Genomic DNA, 24,283 nt, shown 5'->3' on the forward strand with positions numbered 1-24,283 from the left:
CTGAATCTAGTTGTGCAAGGTAATGCTGAACACAGAATATTGAAAGTCCCTGGAATTGTGCAAGTCTCACCTAACTGGTGAAAGTGGTTAAAGAGCTGCTTCAGGGCAACAAGAAAAAAAATCTGTTGATTATTTCCATGGTTACCTGATAGGAAGACAATTCTCCATAACAATTAACCATGAATAGGGAGGGGGCATTTTACATTTCCTGGTAAAAATTGAAGAGGCTGTTGAAAACAAAGGAATTAGATGAGGTGCAAATGACTGCATACATTCCTGCTGCAAAACACAGATGCCTTTAAAATTACCCTATAGATTAGCTGCTCCCTAGAAAAGGCTGTTGCCTTAGTAAATCTAACCCTCTTTGTAACAATAAAATAGGGCTTCCCTCTCCTTTCTGTCCTCTGTCCAGTTACCTCTCCACCTCAACTAACCTCCATCCAGATTAGTTCCTCCTGTCTCTCTCTCCCTATTTTTTCTTCCCACTGTGGTTCCCACTCCTTTCATCCTCTTCTTTGCTATTTTTGCTGGAAAAAGGAAGGAGGATGGCTTTATGCGTGGAAAAGTTATAGAGAACGTTGATATATGCAGGTGGGGATCAATTAATAATAGGTCAAAATCAAACAAACCATGGGTAAACCAAGCCTCACAGTCCGAGTGCCTGAGACTTGAGGCAAATTAATCTAGTTAGCAGGAGGGAGGAAAGCAGGTTTGGCAACAGACTGTGCAAGAGAAAAGAGATGCAGAGGTCTCATGCAAAGAGATAAAAACTATTTACAAGAATTTAAGGAAACAGAAGCAGCAGACAAAGCATGAAGTAGAGGGGGGAAGAGTAATGAGCATCTTAGTGTTCCGGGGCTAAGGAATTGTCCAAGAGTGGAATTCAATTTAGTTCCTCAGTTCACCCTGTTGAGAGAAATAGAAAAGCAGCCTTAGATTTCAAAATGTTGCTGGAAAAGGAATTACTAAAAGCCACCAATACAGTTGACTCTCAAATGAGTTTGTAGGACTAGAATGGAGTTGGCTTGTTCCCGAATTCGGCAGTTCCATGGTTGCTGCATCAAGTGTGCCTGTTATGTTCCTTTCTTATTTCTCCAGTTCTGGGAAGCCAAACCTCAACCAATGGCTGAGCCACAGACCACACTTTGATTTAGGCTTAGCACAATGAGAAACCCATGTACTAGATAAAAAACATAGATTTGAGAAGTGAGTAAACCCAGATAAAATGTTATGAATAGTCTTTTGAAATTCATCAAAAACTAAGTGGGTGATTTCTCCTAGAGAAGGAAAAGCTCTCCAAGCATTTTTGTAGCAGTGACAACAGCATCTCCATGCCTGAAAAGATTTCATGGGAGGAGTTTCCTCATGATGTTAGGGAACTCCCTTGAGATTTAATAGAAGCAAGAAATTCCAGAAAGATTGCTGATGTGAGGACTGAATAATGAAAGACTGGACGCACTCCTTGGTCATCTCATAAATGACTGAGTGCAAGGACATTTCTCTAAAATTCTCTTTGCTTTTGATATAGTTTTTTAAATTGTATTTAAATCAAATTTAAACTTCATGTCAATAAAATGTCTAGGTCTTGGCTCTATTACTGAAAGAATGCCTCAAAATCAAATCCTTAACATTTGATTTAAAATGGTTTTGAATGTAGGCCTGTTGCAAGACTACCAATTAGGTTTCTAAATTGATTATCAGCTAGACAACCAATGTCCAGGAGAGTCTTATTATATTTCACCTTATTTATCATATTTGCATCCTGCCTTTATCCCTGTGAAAGAATATCTTTTCTTCAGACACAGAGACTTCTGTTCCTAGAAAAACTATGATTATGAGGTAAATCAAGTTGTCAGAACTGGTTTAAGAAGGGAAGAGCTCATGTGCAGAGACTTTTCTTGTTTCTTGCAGCCCACTTTGTGCGTAACTCTTAACACTTCAGCAAAGCTCACCATCCTTGGGATTTGATTCAATTTCAGGCTAATAACATAACTGCTATCTAAAAGGTTATGTTCAGAAATTCTAGGGCAATGTTGATTCTATCCACTATAGCTTGGAAGAACAAAGGAACTCGTACTCTGCCCTCAGGGAACTTAAAATGTCCTTCAATGTATTTAAATTTTTTAGTTTCCAAAAATTCTCTGTTAGAAAATGTATTCATCTTTTTTTTTTTACTAATATGCAAATTTTTCAAAAGCGCAAGCTGAAATTAAGTGCCTTTTAAAACTGACCCAGTGATGGTCAGATCAGAGAAAAGCCAACTCATACGCTTATGCTACTCTACTATGATTATCAAAGGATCTATTTAGCCTTCCAACTAATGTTTAACTTCTTGATTATTTATTTTACCCTTGTCCAACTTAGGTGCTCTCCAGATGGGTATATACATCTCAAAGGTTTGGAGACAACTAATTTTTTTGCCAGTTATATACCCATAAAATTTTTCAAGGACAGCTATATGTACATTTGATAATAGAGGTAACAGCACCAGGAGCCAATTCTGTTGATAGTCTTTCTCCAATCAAATTCAATAAGCTTCTATAACTGGAGGGGTTGATTTCTGATCTCATTGTGACTATTGGCAGCTCACATACTGCAATAATCCAAAATATGGTTTAGTTTTAGTTTGGTACAAACTCAGTCAGTAAATGTATATGACATCCAATCCCAAGGGCTCTAGACAGTTTACAAAAATATAATAATAAACAACAATAAAATGTAATGTCATAGCACTCTAAAAGTCTACATAAAAGGAGTTTTTAAAAGTTCCCTTCTACACAGTAACCAGGAGAGAGGTCAGCTCCAATTCAAATGGCAAGTTCTTCCATATACCACACTGATTATGAATATAAAGAGAAAGGCAAAGCATAAATTCATTAATAAGCAATATAGAGTTCCTGCTATGGAAAAAGCAGTTAGTTGCTGATGTTAAAATCATCAGTCGTGAAACTGTAAAATGTGCTCAGTCAGTGACCTAGAAGTGGGAGGTAGACTGGACAGGAGCAAGTGGTCCATGTAAGACTTGGCACCCCATGCCAAGCATCTTAAATCAAGCCTGAAAATCAACCACTAAGCAGTTTACACAAACCACTGCTTTGCAATGTTCACAACATCAGCTACTGCAGATTAAGAAGATAGACTGGAAACCCAGGCCAAATCACCATTTTTGGCAAAATTGCACTTTGGGAAAAGTGTTTACTTAAATGAGTTGGTATGGTTTTTAAAAATGATAACAAATAGGATCCAAAAGGGGAGCCATCAGAATTGGGACTATGGTACACTGGAAGTGGGTAAGGTTTTCCCTTTGCAAGGCATTTTTGATAAAATTTTGCTTTTAGAATCTACTTTCAGCTTTAGAAGAAGCAGTAGCTGCTAATGGCACTAATAAGAATGTTGTTCCTGGGCAAACAATAGCTTAGGATGTGGATCAGCCAGAGCCTTGTGGGGGTAGACTGTCTTCCATCATGGCCACTTCCAGCTCAGAGGACCTCTCCAAAGGGCCCATAGCCTAGTTGATGCTATATCCTAAGCTTATTTATATTTATATATTTATTTATATCAAATTTGTCACCACCCATCTCATTAAAAAGTGACTCTGGGCGGTTTATAGAAAGGATAAAGTCAATTAAAATACAATATAAAAGAAGTCTTAAATAATAAATAGATTCCAAGAATTAATGGAATTGGTGAATAGCTCAGGGAGCATCATTAGGGCTCCAGCCACCCCCAGGATTGACCAGAGCTCCCATCACCCCACGCAAGCTGGCAGAGCCAGGTCTTTAGCCCTTTCCAGAAAGCTGGGAGGGTAACAGCCTGCTGCACCTCTGGGGGGAGAATATTCCAAAGGGCAGGGCAACAGCAGAGAAGGCTCTCCTCCTGGGCCCCACCGCCAACATTCTCTCACTGATGGGGTCCACAACATGCCCTCTCTGCCTGACCGGGTGGGACAGGTTGCTGTGATGGGAGTGAGACGGTCACTCAGGTTATTAGAGTTTGTTTGCTTCTGACTTAATATGTTGTTTGAATCTAGCAATTGAACTTTGGAAACCATTATTTCTGAAGTTGGATATGTGTTGTGTGAAGATAGCCAATTATGGTTTATTCAATAAACCATTGATTAACATGTGTATTCCAGTCAGCATCTGGGAGAGATAAAAGATTGCCCTAGAACCTACTGTTGCAACTTTGTGGAAAATACTGTTCTATCCTGTTTCCTACTGTTCCCCACATCAACTCAGAATTGGGGGAAAAGCTAACCCTAAACAAATGTTTAATTGTTTTAAATCAATGTAAATTGTAGCTCCCTTCTTTTTCTCTCCATTCATCCCCTCCATTTTTTGCTCATCGACAAGTTCCTCTTGGCACCACTTGATTCAGTTATTTGTTTAGGCAGTCCTAATTTATGTTGAAGTAGCAATACTGTCGTCTGTATGCCTCAGTGCTGGCTGAACTACAAGTTTCATGTACTGTACTATTAAAATGAGGAGTAAAACTAAATTAGAACTGAATACATGGTAAAATCTTGAAACAATCCCTTCAGCACTCAGCTGATACCACCTAAATACCACCTAAATACCACCTAAAAAAAAAAATTAGATGAAGTGCAAGCTTGGAAAAGCAGCTCAGTGTTTTAACCTAAATACCACCTAAATACCACCTAAAAAAAAAAATTAGATGAAGTGCAAGCTTGGAAAAGCAGCTCAGTGTTTTAACCCTGGAAGTACTTTAACTGTAAGAGGTTCAAAAAGCAATGAATTCTGCAGTTATGACATACTATATAGGCTGTGAAAGTAGACTTCTTCACCTGAAACATTTCATAAAACAAAATAGTGCACTAACTTCCTTTTTGTTTGGTAGTACAAAAGCCATTTGCCATAACAGGGAAAAGATTATATTTTATTTATTTATGTTTTACTTTTTGAATACAAAAAGAAGGAAAAAATACATAAAAGTGGTTTAACAAAAAAGTGGAAAAAAAATACAACAGAGAAAAAAATGTTAATATATCATTATAACAATAATTTCAATTCTATATATGCTTATCTAATACAAATATTATTCAAGTACATATATATATCTCTAATAGTTTTATATGATTATCATTTTTTTTAACCTACTGTATTTTGTATAAATGAGTCCCATTTTTCTTTATACTTGTCCATGCAAAATCTACATGGCAAGCGCAGTCAGGTCTTCAGTCCATTGAATAAATGGGCCCATACATTTATCTGTCCAGTGCTTCAATATCAGTCTTTTGGTCATCATAAGGGCATGGAGAATCCATTTACGTTGTCCAGATGTCAAATTCCATGTACTAGGTATACAGTTCAGAAGGATATTATCCTCTGAAAATTTTAGCTTTTGTTGCACAATCATATTTATACTAGTCCACTGCTTTCTCCCAAAACTTAATAAGTATAGGACATTGTAAAAACATATGCTTTAAAGAGGAATTGTCCTTATTAGATCTCCAACAAAATGCTGTTTTTGTCAATCCTTTTCTATAGAGACGTAGTGGAGTCCAATAAATTCTAAACATTATTTTTTGATGTATAAGTTGTAGTTTAAGGTCCATTGACATTCCTGGTATAGAAGTTAAGATACTCTCCCATTATCTAGGCAATATGGAAATCTCTAATTCATTATGCCACTCATCCCTTAACATCTGCATATCAAATTGATTTATTGATAATAAATATCTATACAAACTAATAGGTTTTTTAGTGTTAAAGGATTTAACAAATTGTTCTAATATCTCAGGTGTCTCAGAAGCTGAAAATGCTGCTGGTCCAAATAAAGTTATTAACAAATGTTGTAGCTATAAATATTGCCATTGGGTTACATCTGGTAGATGATACTTATCTCTTAAGACAGAGTACATTAAAAAAAATATCTTTGTCATCTATCAGTTGGTCCAATATCTCCCATTCAATTTTTCCATATCACCATCTTTTTCCCAATTTTTAAAGTTGGGTTCCCCATAAAGTCAGTTTGGCATGGGAAAAAGTGTCAACTCTTTTTTTATTAGACATTACATTCCATAGCTTTCTGACAAAATTGTTTCCAGAGATATTAGAGTTTTATTATATTTAGATTCTAATATTGTCCATCCAACCAAAGGTGTTATATATGAATATTCCGAAGTTGGGGAAAAGATTATTGTTTGAATATGTCACTTGTGTTTCATGGCTAAAAAGCTCAGTTTTATGAGTATATAGAGCTATCATCTTAGCTCCTGTCCGTGCAACTGTTTAACCAAGCTTTGGATCTTTCCCCATATGCATCTAACCAACATTCCATGGCAATGTCTGTACTTTGCCATGTCTCCATGACATTGTCTTCATCTCATCCTTAGCTCATGAGTGAGAGAGATTTGTTACCCTCCGCTATTCCAGTTTTAAAGTTGTGTTTTTCCGCTTAAGCTGCCAGCAAGCCATGGCAGTGGAAAGTTAAGTATCATCTGATGCACTTTGCTGACTACTCTTTCATGATGCAATCAAGTGACCTAGAGGAAGTGTGGACAGCTTGGTGCTTACTGGCCACTTAGACCCTTCCCTGGGTTTTCTCCCTTTTTCCCCTTCTGGGAGGAAAAGCTAGGCATAGCTGATAGTTGCTGCTAAACCAGCAGCTCCCACAGCCTGTTGAATAGCTGACTGGTGGCTGGGAAAGCCCATTTAAACCATGAGTTTGGGCTCTTCCACTTTACCAGACACTATAAGAGAACAGCCATGTTAGTCAATGTTAGCTAAAAGTCAGGAGGAGTCTAGTAGCGCCTTTTCAGACTAGCACATTTTATTAAAAGGCATAAGCTTTCCCAAGCTAATCTTATGAAGTTTGTATAGCTCATGAAAGCTTATGCTTTTTCATAAAATTTGTTAGTCTGAAAAGGTGCTACTAGACCCCTCCTGATTTTTTGCCAATTCTCCAAGCAATTCTTTCCACCCTGCCCATCAGCTGGCTTAGATTGATTGCAAGGTTAGCACTCTTTCAAAACTCCAAGTTTATCCATGTTCTCTGTGCAGGTGATCCTTTAGGTGGTCTTCCTGTTTTACCTGGCAGCTCACCTATCCCAGAGATCTGCTATCCAATGGGTTTGGTGTTAGCTCTTTTGAAAAAATACTAAGCCCATGCTTAATCTCACTGGAGTCACTGGACAGCAGAATTTTCTGTTGGTTCAAGGACAGATGGATATCACTAACTGAGACAGGCTCTTAGTGGTTTACCATGTATTGAAATCCAGAATAGCCATCAGTTGGAGTTTTCAGAAACAGTAACATGTAACCTAAAATAATTTTTATGTATGAATTATGGTTTCCAGAAATGCAAAATGGCAGCCATTTTAGATATAGACAACCAAGTAAGACACAAAGTGAGGTTAAAGTTTAGTGTGCAACACAGTAAAAAGGTGCAGTGCATTTTAGTTTAGGAGACCAAGCAAACATCACACCATCTAGTAGGAGGGTTATACTACTTTGCTAATTCCACTTCATAAAGTCTTTCACTGTCAAAATACCAGCCCAATCCTGTTCGTTAGCTCATAGCGCCCAGCCTGACTGTGCACTATTAAAAACTGTGAGGAAAATACATCTCAGGATGAAGGAAGTAATAAAATTGAAATATTAAGGAATGTGCAGGCTGGTTGTAAAAAAATTATCCATCTGGGCTGAACTGGGGTGATTGTAAAAAGCCTCATCTCAAAGCCTTATCACAAACACCCCATTGCACAAGGCATCTATCTCGCAGTTCTTCCTGGCATTTGGCACCGTGAACTAACTTGTTACTTCCTCTTAGTAAGGCTATTGTTTTCCTTGAAGATAGCAGATAAGAGGGGCAAATGCACAAGGCATCTGTCTCGAAGGAGGATGAGATAAGAAAGGGGGCAGAAAATAACTTGAGATCTATTGCTTGCTGACGTATGCCTGCATCATCACATGAATATGTATGTATGCATTCTTTTCCCTATCCCTTCTTGTAGAAATGTATAAATATCAGGGTATCCATTTTGCCTGAAGGGGAGTGTCTCCCACTAACCCTTGGTGGGTCCCCTCCAGTGCGCACTGTCTAATAAACACTGCAGTGAAGCCTTGATTATTTTGCATTTGAGTCCTGCGTTTTGATTCCACAAAACAATAAAATATAAGATTACAGGGCATTAAGGTCATTATGTAAACCTTTCTAGGCGACACACTATTAGAAGATTGTAATTTTAATTTTTGTTAGTTCTTTCCTCTGCCAGGAAAGAAGATGTGGTTTGCTTTGACTAATCCATTCTGGCAACCCTTTCTTCTAAATCTCAAGTCCCACAATCCCCTTGGGTGAGATTTCCATGCCAGACCGGAAATGAAAAAGGATAGGAAGATATCTGCAATGATGCTTGAGCTGCAACAGCCCGAGGAAGAATTTTAATACTATAAAGGAGACTCTTTTGTATTAAAAGATATTTTGCATTTTCCCTTCCTCCCTTACAAACATATTCCCAGGGCTAGAACTTAATTATTGTGTTCCCTTCAGACATGCTTTAATTTAACCTCTCTTTTCTTCCCCATCACTCAATTCTTTCTGCTCTGTCACCTGATGTCAGCCAGCATATTTGATGCACAGCATCAATTTACACCAATGTCTCAGCAGCCTTGACAATAACCACCGGACATTTCCTCTCTAAGAAGTCCATCTCATGCACGCCAGGTCCCACAAGAAGTACAGAGGCAGAATATTTGTGCTCACTTCCGTTACTCAATTTCTTTTGGGAAACCTTGACTGCAAAGGGGTGCCACCTCTTTTCTACTGTGGACTGCATTTCATAGAATGCAAGGACTGGAAGGTATCCTGGAGAATATCTAGTCCAGTATTTCTCAAACTTGGCAACTTTAGATGAGTGGACTTCAACTCCTAGAATTCCCCAGCTGGCTGGGGAATTCTGGGAGTTGAAATCCACATATCTTAAAGCTGCCATGTTTGAGAAATACTGGACTAGTCTAATCTCCTGTTCAGGAATAATCTCAGGAGAAAGTTGTAACGGGCTGTAGGTTCATACAGGATGAGGCTCAAGCAAACTGTATGTCAGATCACCATTCAGCTTCTTTCTGACATCTCCTTTCTTTCCTCTCTCCTTTTTTTATACCTCCAACTGCAAACTAGGACAATCTGGGGCAAATTATTCTTCTAGAGTTCAAAATTGTGTGCAGATCACTTTTAGAATTAGGCCAGAGTCTATAGGTTCTTTTTCCAGACCTTTTATTTTCTCTTCTTACCAATCACCCGATAGTTTGACACACGGGAAGGCCAGTCAGATCTACTAAATCAACTCTAATTTCTCATTCAGCGTTTTTATTAAAGAATCCAGTAGAAATGAGTCAGTTGCAGTTCGAAATTTATCCATACCATCTCTTGGGGAAAGGACAAATAAATTGCAATTGAATCAACAAAACTTCTTCAAGTCACTTCCTCTCTGCATCTAGGTTGTTTATTTAATACAGACAAGCCAATTATGCCATGCCACAGCATTTCTTATTTGCATCATTACTCAAAGCTTGCAGTGAAAGCCTTCAGTGAGCCAAGTACTAAGGGATAATCATTTACAATACACTGCACAACTGTAGTTAGCGTTACCTTCAGCACTACAAAATAAATTATTTAGACTCTAGTATGTCCCCAGCGGAAAGGTAGGTAGGTCAAAGAGACCTTGGTTGGGAGGATTGGCATAATATCATCTCTACCTTTGCAAAATATGATCCCTTGCCTGTAGGAGACTCGTGTCTTGCACCCCAAATAAACTGTTGGGATCTTTTTCTCTCTTTAGGGTGGTTTAGAGTGGAATCCTAAGCAAGCATGCACACAGGTAAGCCTCACTGGGTTCAGAAAGTTTTACTCCTCATTTTTTCTTGAAAGCTAAGTGAAACATGACAGCAGTGAGTCTACAAAGTCCAGCATGAGACCAAACTGCAAACCTGATGGCCTAATTTTGGATTTCTTGCTGCTGCTTTCCTGTTTCTCATTTTTTGTAACATCTTGCCTGATAAAGAAGTCCAGACAACATGAAAACTTACACAGTGTTTTGTGCCACTTTGGTTGATTGCAGTACAGGCATTAATCAGCCATGAGTTTTGGTTGTAAGCAAATTGATATATGTTCCCTTCTTTGCTGGCAATACCAAGTCAGTTGTTTCTTTTGGTCAAAAGTTTTAGAACAAATATGGAAACATTAATTTTGCTTTATTTTATTTCTTAATACATCTAACATACAGATTTTTGTATGCATTACTTTAGTGGGAGAACAGCACGCTGTGCAAAAGGGTGTAAATACCGAAGAACAATGACATTTTTCAATTTAAACATTACATCAGGAAACAATTTTTCTCCTTCCCTAATATGAACACTGCCAACATCTCCTACAAAGTACATGGATAAAAATCGGCTATGGCCTGGAATTTTTCCATAATCCAAAACTACAGCTCAGCAGATTCTAGAATATACAATACATGTCACTTTAAATGTAAAATAAAACACCAAAAACCTCCGATGACATATTTGCCCCTGCAAAACACCTTTAATCTTTCTCTGTGTCTTGCGGACAGCAATATCAACTCAACAGCAATCCACAAATAAAACTGCATTGTCCCTGTAACAAAACCCATTAATGAAAAATGATACATAGATGAAAGGCAGTCATCAGGTTTGCCACTGGTGCTCTGAGAGGTGACAAAGGTTACACTGCACAAGAGCAGTGTGGATGCAGTCCTTGAACGATGGCAACGTGGTAATTTCTGGCAGATGGTTTGTCACAATCAATGACATTCATCCCCTGTAATAAGATAGCTTCACTTAAAAAGAGAGAGAAAGAGGGATTATCTTTCCCACCATTTCAAGTTATCAGTATCCATACTGGGTATCCTGTTTCTAATCCCTGTGCAGTCTTAAAGAGGTGACAGTGTAACATAAGTAGCCAAGTGACCAACTGGAAGCTTCCACCGAAAAGTAGTAGTTATGGTGTTATTTCAAAGCAGAAAGAATAGTGAAGCAGTAAATACTCAAATGGGAAGCAGAGATCTGAGCCTGGGCTGAGCACCAATGCTCTGAAACTTGTACAAAAATAATGGAGGGATAGGAGTGGGAGTTTTACCATTGTACGTTATTTCTCATTTGGGATGCCTTTGTAAAGTAATTTGGATTGTGAGCAGCTTTGAATTATCTAGAAAAAGCAGGATAAATAACTAAAATAAAAGTAACAAATAAATGGAGAGGTCAAGGTAACTAAACCACACCATAAGCAGTTTCGTCCCAGACAATTTTGTTTAAGGGGGATCTTTAAAAACAAGAACGCAGGTGCTTGAAGACTGGAGAACTGTTGAGCAAAAGAGACAGTCTTGCCTTATTGTTTTTATTTTTTAAAAAAATATTTTTGTAAAAATAATCCATTACAAATCCAAAAGAGTCAATAGCCAATCATCTTTTACCTTCTAAAAATCAAAAAGTGATGGAAACAAATTGATGGAAACAAACCAAACTGTATGGATAGAGACTATGAGTGTATTGCCCCCAACCTTTTGATAGCATGAGCACAGTCCACCTCTTGTCCCAGTACATTTTTCTTTCAAAAATAGCTACCAAATTGACCCAGAATTGACCATGGCATACCAATAGGAGGGTTCAGCCTTTGCCTTCTCCTATCACCTGCATGGAAGAAAAGTCCCAGTACAGTACTAACTTTGATCAGTCATGCATGAATTCATTGATTCTGCATTCTAGATATATGTGCAAATGCAGCTATGTGACCATTTATTGACAGAACTAGAAAATTATCTGACAGTGAAACCTTCATTTAATGAATCTGGGCCACTCCAGAAGGGGTTATTTCCTTATTCAAAATCATTTTGCCTTTTCAGGCTGACCCCCAAACCTGGAGCACTTGGAGGGGGAGTCTAAAAAATCAAGATGGCAGCCATGAACATGTAGTTGAAGCATGCACAACATGTAAAAAGGGGTGGGGCTTCAATTGCATGACCACAGCCACCGCCCTGACTTTTTAGTCAAGGTGCCTCTGTCCCAACCAATTAATTATGTGCCTCATTTAATGCCAGAATTTGTTCAAAATCTAATCAGGCTTGCGCAGTTGTTTGGGCACATTTCAGTTTTGTAACTGAATTATTGAATAATTTTCATACATCAGTCTGATGAACCAGAGCCTGGGAGTATCTGTCACAAAAAATTCAGGCGATTACCTGAAGAAAAATAACTAATTAAATGGATCCTTAAAATATATATGGATAAAAGGATAATCAAGACAATATGGATGAACAAAAGCAAACATTCTTTGGAAGCCCAGATGAGACTCATCCTATAATTGAACTGCTAGACATTGAGAAAAATGGGCTTTTGTTCCATCCAACCAACATTTCTTCATTTTAAGACAGCAATCATACTTCTGATGTATGATGATGATAACGATGATGATGATGCAGGAGATGACAATAATGCTGTCCTCATGAGTATCTACAGTAGGTGGCAAGACTATACCATTCTGAGAATGCAGTTAGAAGCAGAAACATCAAATATGAACCCTCCAATTAAAGACAGACTATAAAAGGCCTTGATAATGCTTTCTCCATTTGCACTGGGTAAACTAATGAGGCAATTGCATTTTAGTGGGGAAAAAATGGTCACCAAACAGACAAAGTACTGCAGTGCAACCAACTGGTAATGGTAGTGCCTGAATTCTATTCACTTATTCTATTTATGTTTATATCCCAGCTTTACTTCAGGATTTCAAAGTAGTATACAGAGCTTATCATTTATTTATTTTTGTTCTTGGCCTACTGCAATTAGAAGGCTCTTGATTTCTCTCTGCCATCTCTAATTTTATCCTCACTACAATCCAACTGGATAAATTAGACTGAGATTAGTGAGTAGCTGACAATCACCCAATAGCTTGATAGTCAAACAGGGATTTGCATCTTGGTCTCTTCAGTCCTAGTTCAATGTTCTAATCATTACAGCCTACTGGATTCTCTGACAAAAATGGGTGGAAGTAGGATGATAATTTCAAACTAAATGGCAGCTTGGTTCTTTCCAACTTGGTGTGTTTTAAAAAATAACTTCCTTGCAGCCTTATTATTTGTATTTTACTTCACTTGCAGCACATTTGCTTCTTATTATGTGCTCCTGGGATTAGAAGGGGCCTATATGAAAGGGCATAATTTACCAGGACATTTTCCTACCTATATTCCTTAATCAAGTCCCCATCAAACACAAAGAGATTTTCTCAGTGGGCCATACCCCAAGTGATCAAATAAACTCTTTTCTCCAAGTCCATAAGGGTAAGTTCATGGATCGTGAGCTGCTTTGAATTTGTGTTAGAGAGATAAGTAGGAACTGAAGATGTCTTAAACATGAAAAATGACATAATCTTTGCCTATGGGCTTGCATATTAGTCAAGCTGGGGATCCAAAATATATTTCAAAGAATGATAATGAAAGAGAAGAGATGATTCAGGAGAGAAGCTGATGGGAGAGGAACCATTAAATAGTTCAGGAACTAATTTGTCAAAGAGCTGTTCTTGAAGACAGTGCTAAAAGATTGAGGAGCTAGTTGAAGATGGCTTGACAGACAGAAGAGGTCCCTTTCAGGCACTGAGAGCAGCTCCACAGAAGCAACTCAGAGCCAGACATAGGACAGAGAAACTTAAGGCCTTTTGTACAACATTTCAGTACTGTGATTTTGCAAAATGTAAAAAGTAGAAAATACATACTAGGTAGAGAAAACATTAAAAAAATAATCAGCTATGCCCTCCAAAGAAAAGCACAAGTTACATTTACACAACACAATAAGCCAAGTTGTGATTTGCTTGTTTACAGTTTAGTCTGTTGTATGAACCCAACCATTATACTACATAATCCATTGTTTAGAGAGTTCTATTCAATTTCTGACCCCACCTAATTGTTCTTTATTTGATAATCCTGGTATTGCTGAACACATCCAACATCCAGTTTGGTAAATTGCAGGATGTTCCGTCCTTATTCAGAAGACTACACTTGTAAGCTTATTCTTATTGTATATAATGATAACCTTATACACAGACATTGTCCTAGTCACCTGTGAAACTATTCAGATAAACTTGAAATTGCATGCAAGTAGGAAAGGATAGTTCTCATTCTTGGGCTCAGGTTGTTGCTGGTAAACCACAAGTCTACTTGTAATATGACCATGTTCAATCATGACTTGGTTGATGTGTATTACTAAGACTGGGGTGGGGTACACTCTCTCAGAGAACTGTCCTTCGGCAGGTTGGGACTTGCAGCAAGTATGAGCCCAAGGTTGGGAGTATGGGTTTATGTTTAAACTACAGGGTAACTTATTTGTGACTAGAGACCATGCTTCTGAGGTGGTGGGGTGTGAGTATATATTTAGCTGAGCTGAAGGGATAAGCTGGCTATCTTCTGATGTAATGGACCCCCTTCTGCCCAGCTGGATCCCACTTCAGTCTCCTTGATCTGGTCTTGAGGCTGATGTTGGGAGTTTCCTTACCTTATGGTACTTGGGTGACTTCAATCTCCATACCTTAGGCAACAAGTTGGGAAAAGCCAAGTAGTTCATGGTTTCTATAGTAACCATGGGCTTGTTTCAAATAATCTCTGACCAAAACATGCAAGTGGTCATATGTCAGACTCATGTTCACCTCAGAGCAGTTATGCAATGAACTGAATATGGAAAATATTATGCCTACCTTCTTGCCATGGTCAGATCACTACCTAGTCCAAGTTAGCCTCTAGCATCAGGAAGTGACCCAACTCAATGAAATTGCCTGCAAGTTGCCTCTTCCTGTGTATAGATTCCAGAAAGTCCCTTGGCTTACTGAGTTGCTCCAAGAGATGAGCCAACAGAAACAACACCAAGAATACTGGTAGAGAAGGACCAAAACTAAATTTGATCAAGCATGGAGATGAGCTCACGTTTAAGCTTACAGTGAGGGAATAAAGGAGGTGAAGCATTGCTACTTCTCCTCCTTTATCGCATTGGCAGGTTGTTCGACAGCAGCCTTGTTTAGGACTGTAAATTCCTGCTAGGCAGGGATGGGCATGAAGATCTCCTGCTTGGATGACAGGCAAAGACCATTTTGCCAACAGAGTTACTCAGAACTGCTGAAGGCTTGATTCTTCCTGTACAGAGTCTGATGTGGTAATTGTGACATCATCTAGCACTGTTATCTGGGACACATATATAGGGAGTCTGACATCATAGTTTACAAACTACAATGGTTGGATTCACATAACTTGTTAAGTGATAAAACTGTTGTTTACAAATCCCATTATGGTTCAGCACAATAGGTGAACCCAGTATTTTTCTCTTTTTCATGAGTCCACAAGTGACAAACATAAATGCACATGAGAACATATTCAATTTATATAATAGGAGTGCTCCATCCTCCTATTTTTCCCCATAACAACCCTCTGAGCTAGAGTGGTCCAAAGTCACTCAGTAAGCCTCCATGATTAAAAGTAGACTGGAACCCAGGTCTCCTTGCTCCTAGTCCAATCTCTTAACCACTATACTACATAGGTTTTGGGGATGAGAGAGAGTGACTAGCCCAAAATCACCCAGGGAGTGTGGAGCTCACAGTCCAACACTTTAACCACTACACCACATTGATTCTGCATAATCATTTATTAGACTTATTGGCACACTAGTCTCACCACAAAGAAAATGCAACTCTGATATAAGAGCAGCCTTAAATCATCAATGGCCAAGAGTGAGGCCAAGACCTTTTCCCCATCCCAACAGAAGCCTCTGAGCAGGGCCAATTCCTCCCCAAGGGCTCTGCCTCCTGGGAATGAGGAGAAAAGAGAAGGGAAAGGAAGCTGCCAGTTCACATGAGCCCAGGAATAATCAGACTGGCAAGGCCACGTGAAGCGCGAAATCAGGCGGCAAAAGTGCTTGGGCAGGGAGCCAGCAGTAATTACCATGATGCTGTAACCAGAACACATATGCACAGCCAAGCAACTTAACCATAGTAATTACTATTTATCCCTGTTTATGGCTTTGGATGGCTGTGGGAAAGAAGATTGATTTATTTTAGGAGTAACGCTTAATGTGACTGACAGTGGATATAAAAGACTCTATTGGGGCTGCATGTGTTGTCTCTTACACAACCACGTTAAGAAACACAAACAAGGCTGTTTCTTCCTGGGGAAAAACTAAAGAAGCACACAGTACAAAATCCCAAGAAAAATGCTAGGTTCTTCTCCTGCCCTCACTCAATCGCCCAGCAGACAATATAGACACGTCTCTCTTATATACCTTGTCTGTGCTCATAACTATCAGAATCTTATAATATTCAGTGAGTCCCTAAATCATCATTGTAGCTTGGCTGAAACTAATACTAAGGCTGGGAGACGTTCTCGCACATTTCACTGGAACTTCTGAGTAGACTGCATGGGATTGCACTGCAAAGTAATGTCGCACTGCAGTTTAATTAAGGTCTTTATGGTTGTGAATTATTTTAATGCATTTTATTGATCTGGTGTATTTATTTTTATGGCTTGGGGCAGACATGATTTAGATCTTTAAAATCTTTTATGCAGATCAGCTGCGGGCTACAACCATTCACGAAGCAGTTTTCAAAGCTGCTTGCAAATATTAATAAAGACCTTACCTGGAAAGAAAACAATTGACCCCATTTTACAAAGAAGGAACACACAGGGATTGATAACATTGATCTGTTTCAACTCCCAAAGCACCAAAACAGTTGGCCTGGAGTTTAGATTATGATATAGATTGTATCATAGATGTTCCTTCACAATTTTTATATACTGCAGTTGAAATGCAGCCCCATACAGACTGTTATGTATCTACTACCTCTGTAACATGAACACCCTAAACAAATAATGTGGGAAGCAGCCTTTAGAACAGACTTCGGTATTTCATTTCAATTCTATATTTTACACTTGGGCTTCCATATTCCTTATTTGGCCATGCAGGGAGTTGAAATCCAATATAACTGGAAGGCCCTGTGTGAGGTAAAACTTCTTTTGGGGTATGTTACTGACTGCATTGGCTATTTTTAGCATGGTTTGTACAAACTTGTGATGTATACATTTAACAACTTGGCCTGACCTGCTTGCAAGCTACTTATGGATGTTTAGCTCTAGATTAATAGTTTGACAACTTTAATAATAATCATCTCATATAGCTGCTTCACAAAAATGTACCAACATTTCAGCCATTCTATGATGTCTGTTAAGGCCAGTTCATACATTAAAGTCCTGCTTATTTTATCCATATAATCTTGTATTTAAGTAAATAACAATACAAACACATAAGATGAAAAAACAGAGTAGAAATATATTGCTAAAGTATTCCTACAAATGCAACAACCACTGCAATCATTACAGGGGCAGTGTATCCCAGGTATTCTTACAATTTCTCACAATTTCTTAAAAACTGTCCATCTATTCTTGTTTGTTTTATCTATATTTCCACTATGCTCTTTTTTTTCCTTGCATGTTGCAACTGTGATGATCTTCAAGGTGCCACAAGATTCTTAACTGTTTACATTAACATGTCTGCTCCTTGTGAAATTGTTGCAAAGATGTCTTTTTCAAAGTCCCTCCTGACTTTATTTCGGTTTTGGCTCATCATAATAAACTTATCAATTAATAAAACAGCACGTGTGTGGGCATGCATCACTACTGTGCTATTTAAAGCAAAAATAACTGAAATATGTCTCTTTCTTTTTTTTGTCCAGTGAACATTATATGTAAATCCAACACTCACAAAGTATATCTAGTCACCACAAAGAAATGGGACAGGAGGGAAAACCTGTGGCTTGTTAGCTCTCTAATTGTTGCTGAACTACAGCTGTTCAGAAATCACAGATTGGCCAAGGACTTTTGGAGGATTCTGGGAACTGTAAATCAGCAACTTCTGGATGTCATATGGCAAAACAGCACTCCTATAGACACAATTTTGCTATCTTTTCAGTCTCCTGAAGTTTAATTCCTTCCTAAAATCTATCAGCCACCAGATGCCTGCAGAGCAATACTGATCCTCAAAATCAGGCAAAGCCTCTTCTTGTTAAGCTGCATTAAGATGACCTATTCTAGGATGGATCCCAGTATTTGAATAATCATTCTGTGTTACCCTGAAGCAAGGGGGGACAAATCTATCCACAATGGGATGAAAGCTGGCATCAGCTAATGCTTATATTATTAAAGCGCAGTCCTTCTAGCTTTAAAAAAGGCAAACAATTCAGGGTTGATTCACATGGCCAGGCTGCCCCACCACAACTATGGGCCTATAACCATTTCTTGAGAGCAGAAGCACACAGTGTTGTCCTCTACTCCCCACCTCCAGCCCACCACAAAAGAAATCTCTGCCTGTCTTTTCCTGCTAGACATCAAAAATAGTGTTTTTGGACTTGTTCTGGCTCAGGCCAGCTATTGTACTTCATTTCACTGCAAGCATTGGAGTATCCTCCTCTCTAATTGGCTACTGGGCACTGTGGCAGGAATACCACCTTCTAGTCACTAGTCACTGCCTTTCATGGCTATTTCATTCTGTGTTACTGGGGTGGTGAAATGTTGGACCTTCTTTTTTTTTTTTTCTTTTTTTTTTTGAGTACAAGTTCACCGGTGCTGAACTTGTTCTTTTTTTTCTTGGTTCACTGATAGAAGAGTGAAATGGTGCCCTTTTCTTTTTTCAACCAGAAAAGAAATTGGCAAAAAATTCTGCCAGCATCCCCTTTTAGCACAAATTACAGGAATAATGGTAAAACTGATTTTGTTTTTATTTTTACTAGTCCACTGGTAGAAACATGAGATGGGAAGATGTCTAATACAAGCGGGAGTTGTCAGCCCTGTGAGTTAGTCTAGCCAAGAAGCACATCCAGAAGCACTAGCTCTAACTTTATTATAAGGTTGCATTAACAGAATCTTGCAGAAGTCAGCAGATAGGAGGTTTATACAAAAAGTCTATCAATGGAAACCACATGTCCTCACAGACCCATCTGTGAAAAGGAAAGCAACTGGTACTTGGTTTCCTAGTTGGGAGGGATAAAAAAGCAATGGAACCCTCAACTGAGAGTCATGGTGAACACAGTCCAGACAGAACACCTGGCTACAAGCAGAGGAAGGAATCAAAATCCAGAAAGGGATTTCTTAAACTGCCTTCATTTCTTCCAGTTTATGCATGCAAATCAGGCAACTTCAGGCAGCAGTGAGGAAAAGCCATAAGTTATAATATGGTTTATAAACCATAGTAGACAAAATTGCACAATAAACCAAAATAACAAACCAGATTCAGTGAAATAGATGTCCTTCAAAAAGCTGGGAAATGATACACAGATATGTGAAACATTATTTTAATCTACTAGGTGTATATTCTATGACTTCTTGGGAAATGTAGCTAGTTAAATGAACATAATTTGGATTAGTAATTGGGATAATACCTCCAATTAAGTGGTTAAAGGCACCAGGCTAGAAACCAGGAGACTGTGAGTGCTCCTCCTACCTTAAGCCTCAAAGCCAACTGGGTGATTTTGGGTCAGTCACTCTTTCTCACCCCTAGGAAGAAGGCAATAGAAAGCCATTTCTGAAAATGTTTCCAAGAAAATGTTACAGACTTGCCAGGAGTCAACATTTATTTGACAACACAAACAAAAAAGTGCTTGAAATGTATGCTTTACTCAATACCATTTTGAAAGGGTTTTATAAAAAGAGATAGGAGAGAAGTTTGGCATCATGTACCTTCCAGATAAATTTTTAATGACTTTTAAATGATTAATTGCAATGATATTTGACATACATGTTATGTAGGATTTATGCTTTGTTGCTTCTTGTGTCCCAGAGTTGAAAGGCAGAAACCAAAGTTGACACATATATTCTAGATATATCTTCTTATTTAAAAAAGTTTTGAAGGATAATAGTTGAAGGTAATTAATGAGGTGGCAGGACATTTAATAACAATGTGAACCCACAGTAGCCTTATTACACTATCTCAAAGGATCTGTAAGCAAATATAATTTAGACTTAGTAATTAACCTACTTACAGATACTAAAATGTTTACAGTGGCTCATTGAGGGGAATAGTCTTTCTGGAGAAACTGATATTTGCTATGTTTTACTGACATTTTATTAAAGTTCAGTATATAGATCTATTTGTATGGATACATTTACTGAATATCAAAATAACTTTTATTGAAAAGTGGATATCCTTACATTTTTTCTATATTGTACAACTTTTTCTTTGATGCTTGTTTCTATTCAACAATAGTAATCTGCTACCAAATAGCAAGATCTCCCAACTGCTTTCTCCTAATCCACCACTTGCAGTATTTCCTGGTTTCTCACTTTTCTATTATTGGCACCCATTAGTTTGGTGATAAGCTTATGGCTTGAAATGTAACCTGTTTCCAGTGTCATTTTGGCTATATTTTCTCAGCCAAATATCCAAACTGAGTTCCTGACTACTGTGGAATTGGCTTACTGCAGAAAAGATAGCAGGCTGATGATACCACATCCCATGCTGATAGATAATCTCATCCAAAGTCTTCATGTAGATGTTAAAAGGAGTGGTGAGGGAGTAGTAACCCTGAGGCACCCCCAAAGCAGAGGCCTCAAGCTTGACCTTCTCCTCCTACCAACATCAGTTGGAACCAGCCCTGGAAAAAGAAGAAACTACTGTAATTCACTTCACATTCCCCATTCCCTAAGCTAGCCCAGAAGGTTACCACAATTACTGGTACTGAAGACTGCTGAGAGATCAAGGAGGGCCAGGATGATTACCCCCATGCCAATCCTACCAGAGGTCCTCAACAAGCATGATCAATGCCATCTTAGTATTATAACCAGGCCTGAATCCTGACTAAAAAGGCTCTCAATAATCTGCTTGTTTGAAGGCCTGTTGGGGCTATAAGCTAACCATCCTTCCCTAAAAAGGGAAGGTTGAAGACTGGATGAAAATTCTCCAGATCTGTTGGGTTCAGCAATGGTCTCTTAAGGAGCAGGAAGACCCTGTCCACTTCATCAGGGCCAACAGAGCTGGACTGTTCCCAGATAATCAAGCAAGACTGTGCTTCAGGCAACTCCAAAGGACCTCTAGCGAATCCAAGTGACTTTATCCAATAGATGGCCAGATAAGTCCTCACAGTGGCCCTGGGGAACTCTACTGCCAACCTGGTCACAGACTCCAGCATCTCTGATAGGGAGGTTGCTATGTAGTAGGGATACGGGTATACTAGCAACAGCCCAACTTCACAAACAAGGTCTTACACCTGGCAATCTGCAGAGCACACCCCTGAAAGCCACTAGGGTTTCTCAGAATAGTTATTTCCAAATCATCTTTCCATACCGAGCATGAAGCCAATGCAGGATTTGTATGAGCAACCATAGAAGAGCATTAAAATTAGGAGTACTTGGAGAATAAGATGGGGGAAGGGGAACAGAACTATGCATTTCTTTCATAAGAAAAAGAATTGCCTTTTTCCTGATTTCCAGTGACTGCCTCTTTCTTTCTCATCCATATCTTTCCCAAAGCAGCAGAAATAAATATGTTTCGTCTCCTTTTCTTTCCCTGTAAAGAGGTATAAAGAGAGGAAGAGACAAACCTGGAGTCAGAGACCTCTTTCCATCTCTCAGCTATACCTCTTAGATTATGATGTTCCTGGCTTATCTAACTGGAAGCAGCCTACACTTCTGTGCACATCACACAGCCATTTCGTCAAAAGCCAGAGTGTCCCCTGTCTCTTCCCCTCCTTTGTCCTGTGTGAGTAGTTCCATGTTTCTTTACAAGGAATGTAAAGGGGGAGGCTGTTCTGCTTCCTGATAAATGGATACTTTGTCAGTGGCCATCATGGCAACTATTTGTTAATAGGCAAGTCTGAGTAGCCATTTTGTGACTATGCCCGCACACACTCTTGAAATTCCAAATGTTCCTCCACCCCAAGTCAGAAAAGATGCCTATCTCTAGATTATGTCCCAACAGCAACTTCTGCATTGCACAGCCCTGTGACACAGCACTTCCTTGAAAAGACAGGACCAAACTTTGCTAAAAGCACATTGTACTGACAACCTCCTGCTCTGCAAGACCATTTAATATTATCCAAGGGACACTAACCCATCATTTTGCACTCCATAAATTCTGTGCTGTCTTTCTTTTAGTGATGGGTTGGCTGTCTATTGACATGAATGGAAATAATGAAAACCAAAAGAAAGCTGGAGGCTCTCTGGCTTGAAGAGCTGAAATGGGAAATCCAATGCAGTCACTCTATCACAACTGTCAGGGAAGCATTTCCATTATCATTTTGTTCCTTTGATCTTCACAGTTATTAATGAGAATGATTAACTTTCTCCCTAAGATAAAACTAATTCCCAAAGTCAAATAAGTTATTATGTCCAGGAGTGAGCCAAACTCTTGAACTGTGCCATCTCTGAGTAGAACCAACCAAATCTTACCCTTAGCTGCCTAATACCTTGGCTATATGCAGTAGTTTTTCCTGTTGCTTTTGTGATTATCTAGAAGAGTGACAGATAACCAAACTGCACCCACATATCCAGGTGCATCCAGTATTTATACGCTAATTCAAACAGAGAAAAGAAAACATGCATGACTCATGGAGGCATAGATAGAGCAGGCAACACAACATAATAGCAATATGAATACAGTGCAAGGCAGTAATGTGCTGGAGTGTTGGTGAAGACAAATCTGGCTCCTTTGCAACTCCTCTTATTTTACACAGCCACCACAGCTACGTCACCTTTGTCCTCAAAATAGAGTACTTGTTTCACCAAAAGCCATTCTTTCTTTGCTGTGGTTAAGAGACAAGTGCTCTGCCTATAACCAGCTTTGCTCGATTCCATGACCGCCAATAAAGTTGGATTATAATTTGGGGAGCAAAGTTGGCAAAGAATTAAATGTGTCTGCCTACCTAGGGGAAAAAAGAGATAAGATAAGCTGGGGTGACAAATAGCATTTGGGGAGACCAGAAAAGGAAACTAGTTTGGATTCCAGTAAATAGATGTTTTCTGATTTCCAGAGCCACAAGGGCAACCATTTTGTAAATGAAGCAGCACACCTGTGGCAACCATTTTGTGAGAGCACCACAATATGCTCTCAAAATTCTATTGGCCCAAACAGTTTATTTACCTGTCAATGTTTCTAGTTATATGTAAGTAAAAAGCTTTTCCAGAGTGGCTGTAGTAAAAACACTCTATATGATAAATTACATTACAAAATTTGATAAAAACCCATAAATGTCAGAAATTATAACAAACAGTGAGTACAGCAATAATATAATTCACCCCACCCCCAAAACCCTATAGAAAACAGAATCTCTTGAAATGCTGATTCTCAGCAGTTTATTGCAAGTTTGCAGTGGTAGAGACTTTTAGACTCCAAATGGCAACCCATTCCAGAGATATGAGAATACTGCAGAAAAGACCCTTTTATATACAGGTCAAAAAGAGGCCTGACTTGGACATTTTTTATAAAGACTTGACCACAAGCCTTTGCTATTTATCTTGCATTTGCTTCCTTCATGTTAAGCTTTATTGTAGGATGCCTTTGGCTTATTTATTTAAAACATTTTAATGCTACCCTTTATCATATCAGATTGGAAGGCTGTATACAACATAACAGACATATGAAAAATAAAAAGAAACAGCATGATAGTGGCAAACGTTCTGTCTGTTCTCCTTCTCATGACTAATCTAAACATCTGCCACTAATATGGGCATTCAAAGATCTGTGTTAGGCGTTGCTCTAAACTGGATAGTGCTTTCTTTCACTTTGGCTTAATGTGTTATGTGAAAACAGTCATCATACTTTGGAAACCACCGTTGATAGCATAGCATGTGTGAGTCCAGGGAACAGTGGTTTATCAAATGCAGGATGACTTAGCATAGTGAATGAACCAGGTCAAAGTTCCCTAAGTTCTCTTCTCCCTGCTTCTGGACCCCATAATGTGATGGAGCCCTTTCCTTTCTCCCCACCACCTGGAATAGAGACTGGCTGGCATCAGAAAATCTTCACAACTGTAAAGTGAGAATTGAAGAAAAAACATTACAGACATCAACTCGTCTAGGACAGTATAAACTCCTCCAAGTTCCAGGGCAGGCTGCAATGAATGCAATTCCTACGGATCTGTCCAGCTCCATAGTGCTGAAAACAGACCGACCAAAATCCTAGTCTGCAACATAATCCTACTGTCTTTGTATATGGCATCAGCATATGCTGAACATCAAAACCATTGCTGGCAATCACCCAGCTGTCCCTGTAAAAATGCTTGCATCCAAAGC

Source organism: Python bivittatus, unplaced genomic scaffold (assembly GCF_059951505.1).
Source record: "Python bivittatus isolate LINGU-HERP-01145 unplaced genomic scaffold, Pbiv_v1 ctg000330_np1212, whole genome shotgun sequence".
Taxonomy (NCBI): Eukaryota; Metazoa; Chordata; class Lepidosauria; order Squamata; family Pythonidae; genus Python; species Python bivittatus.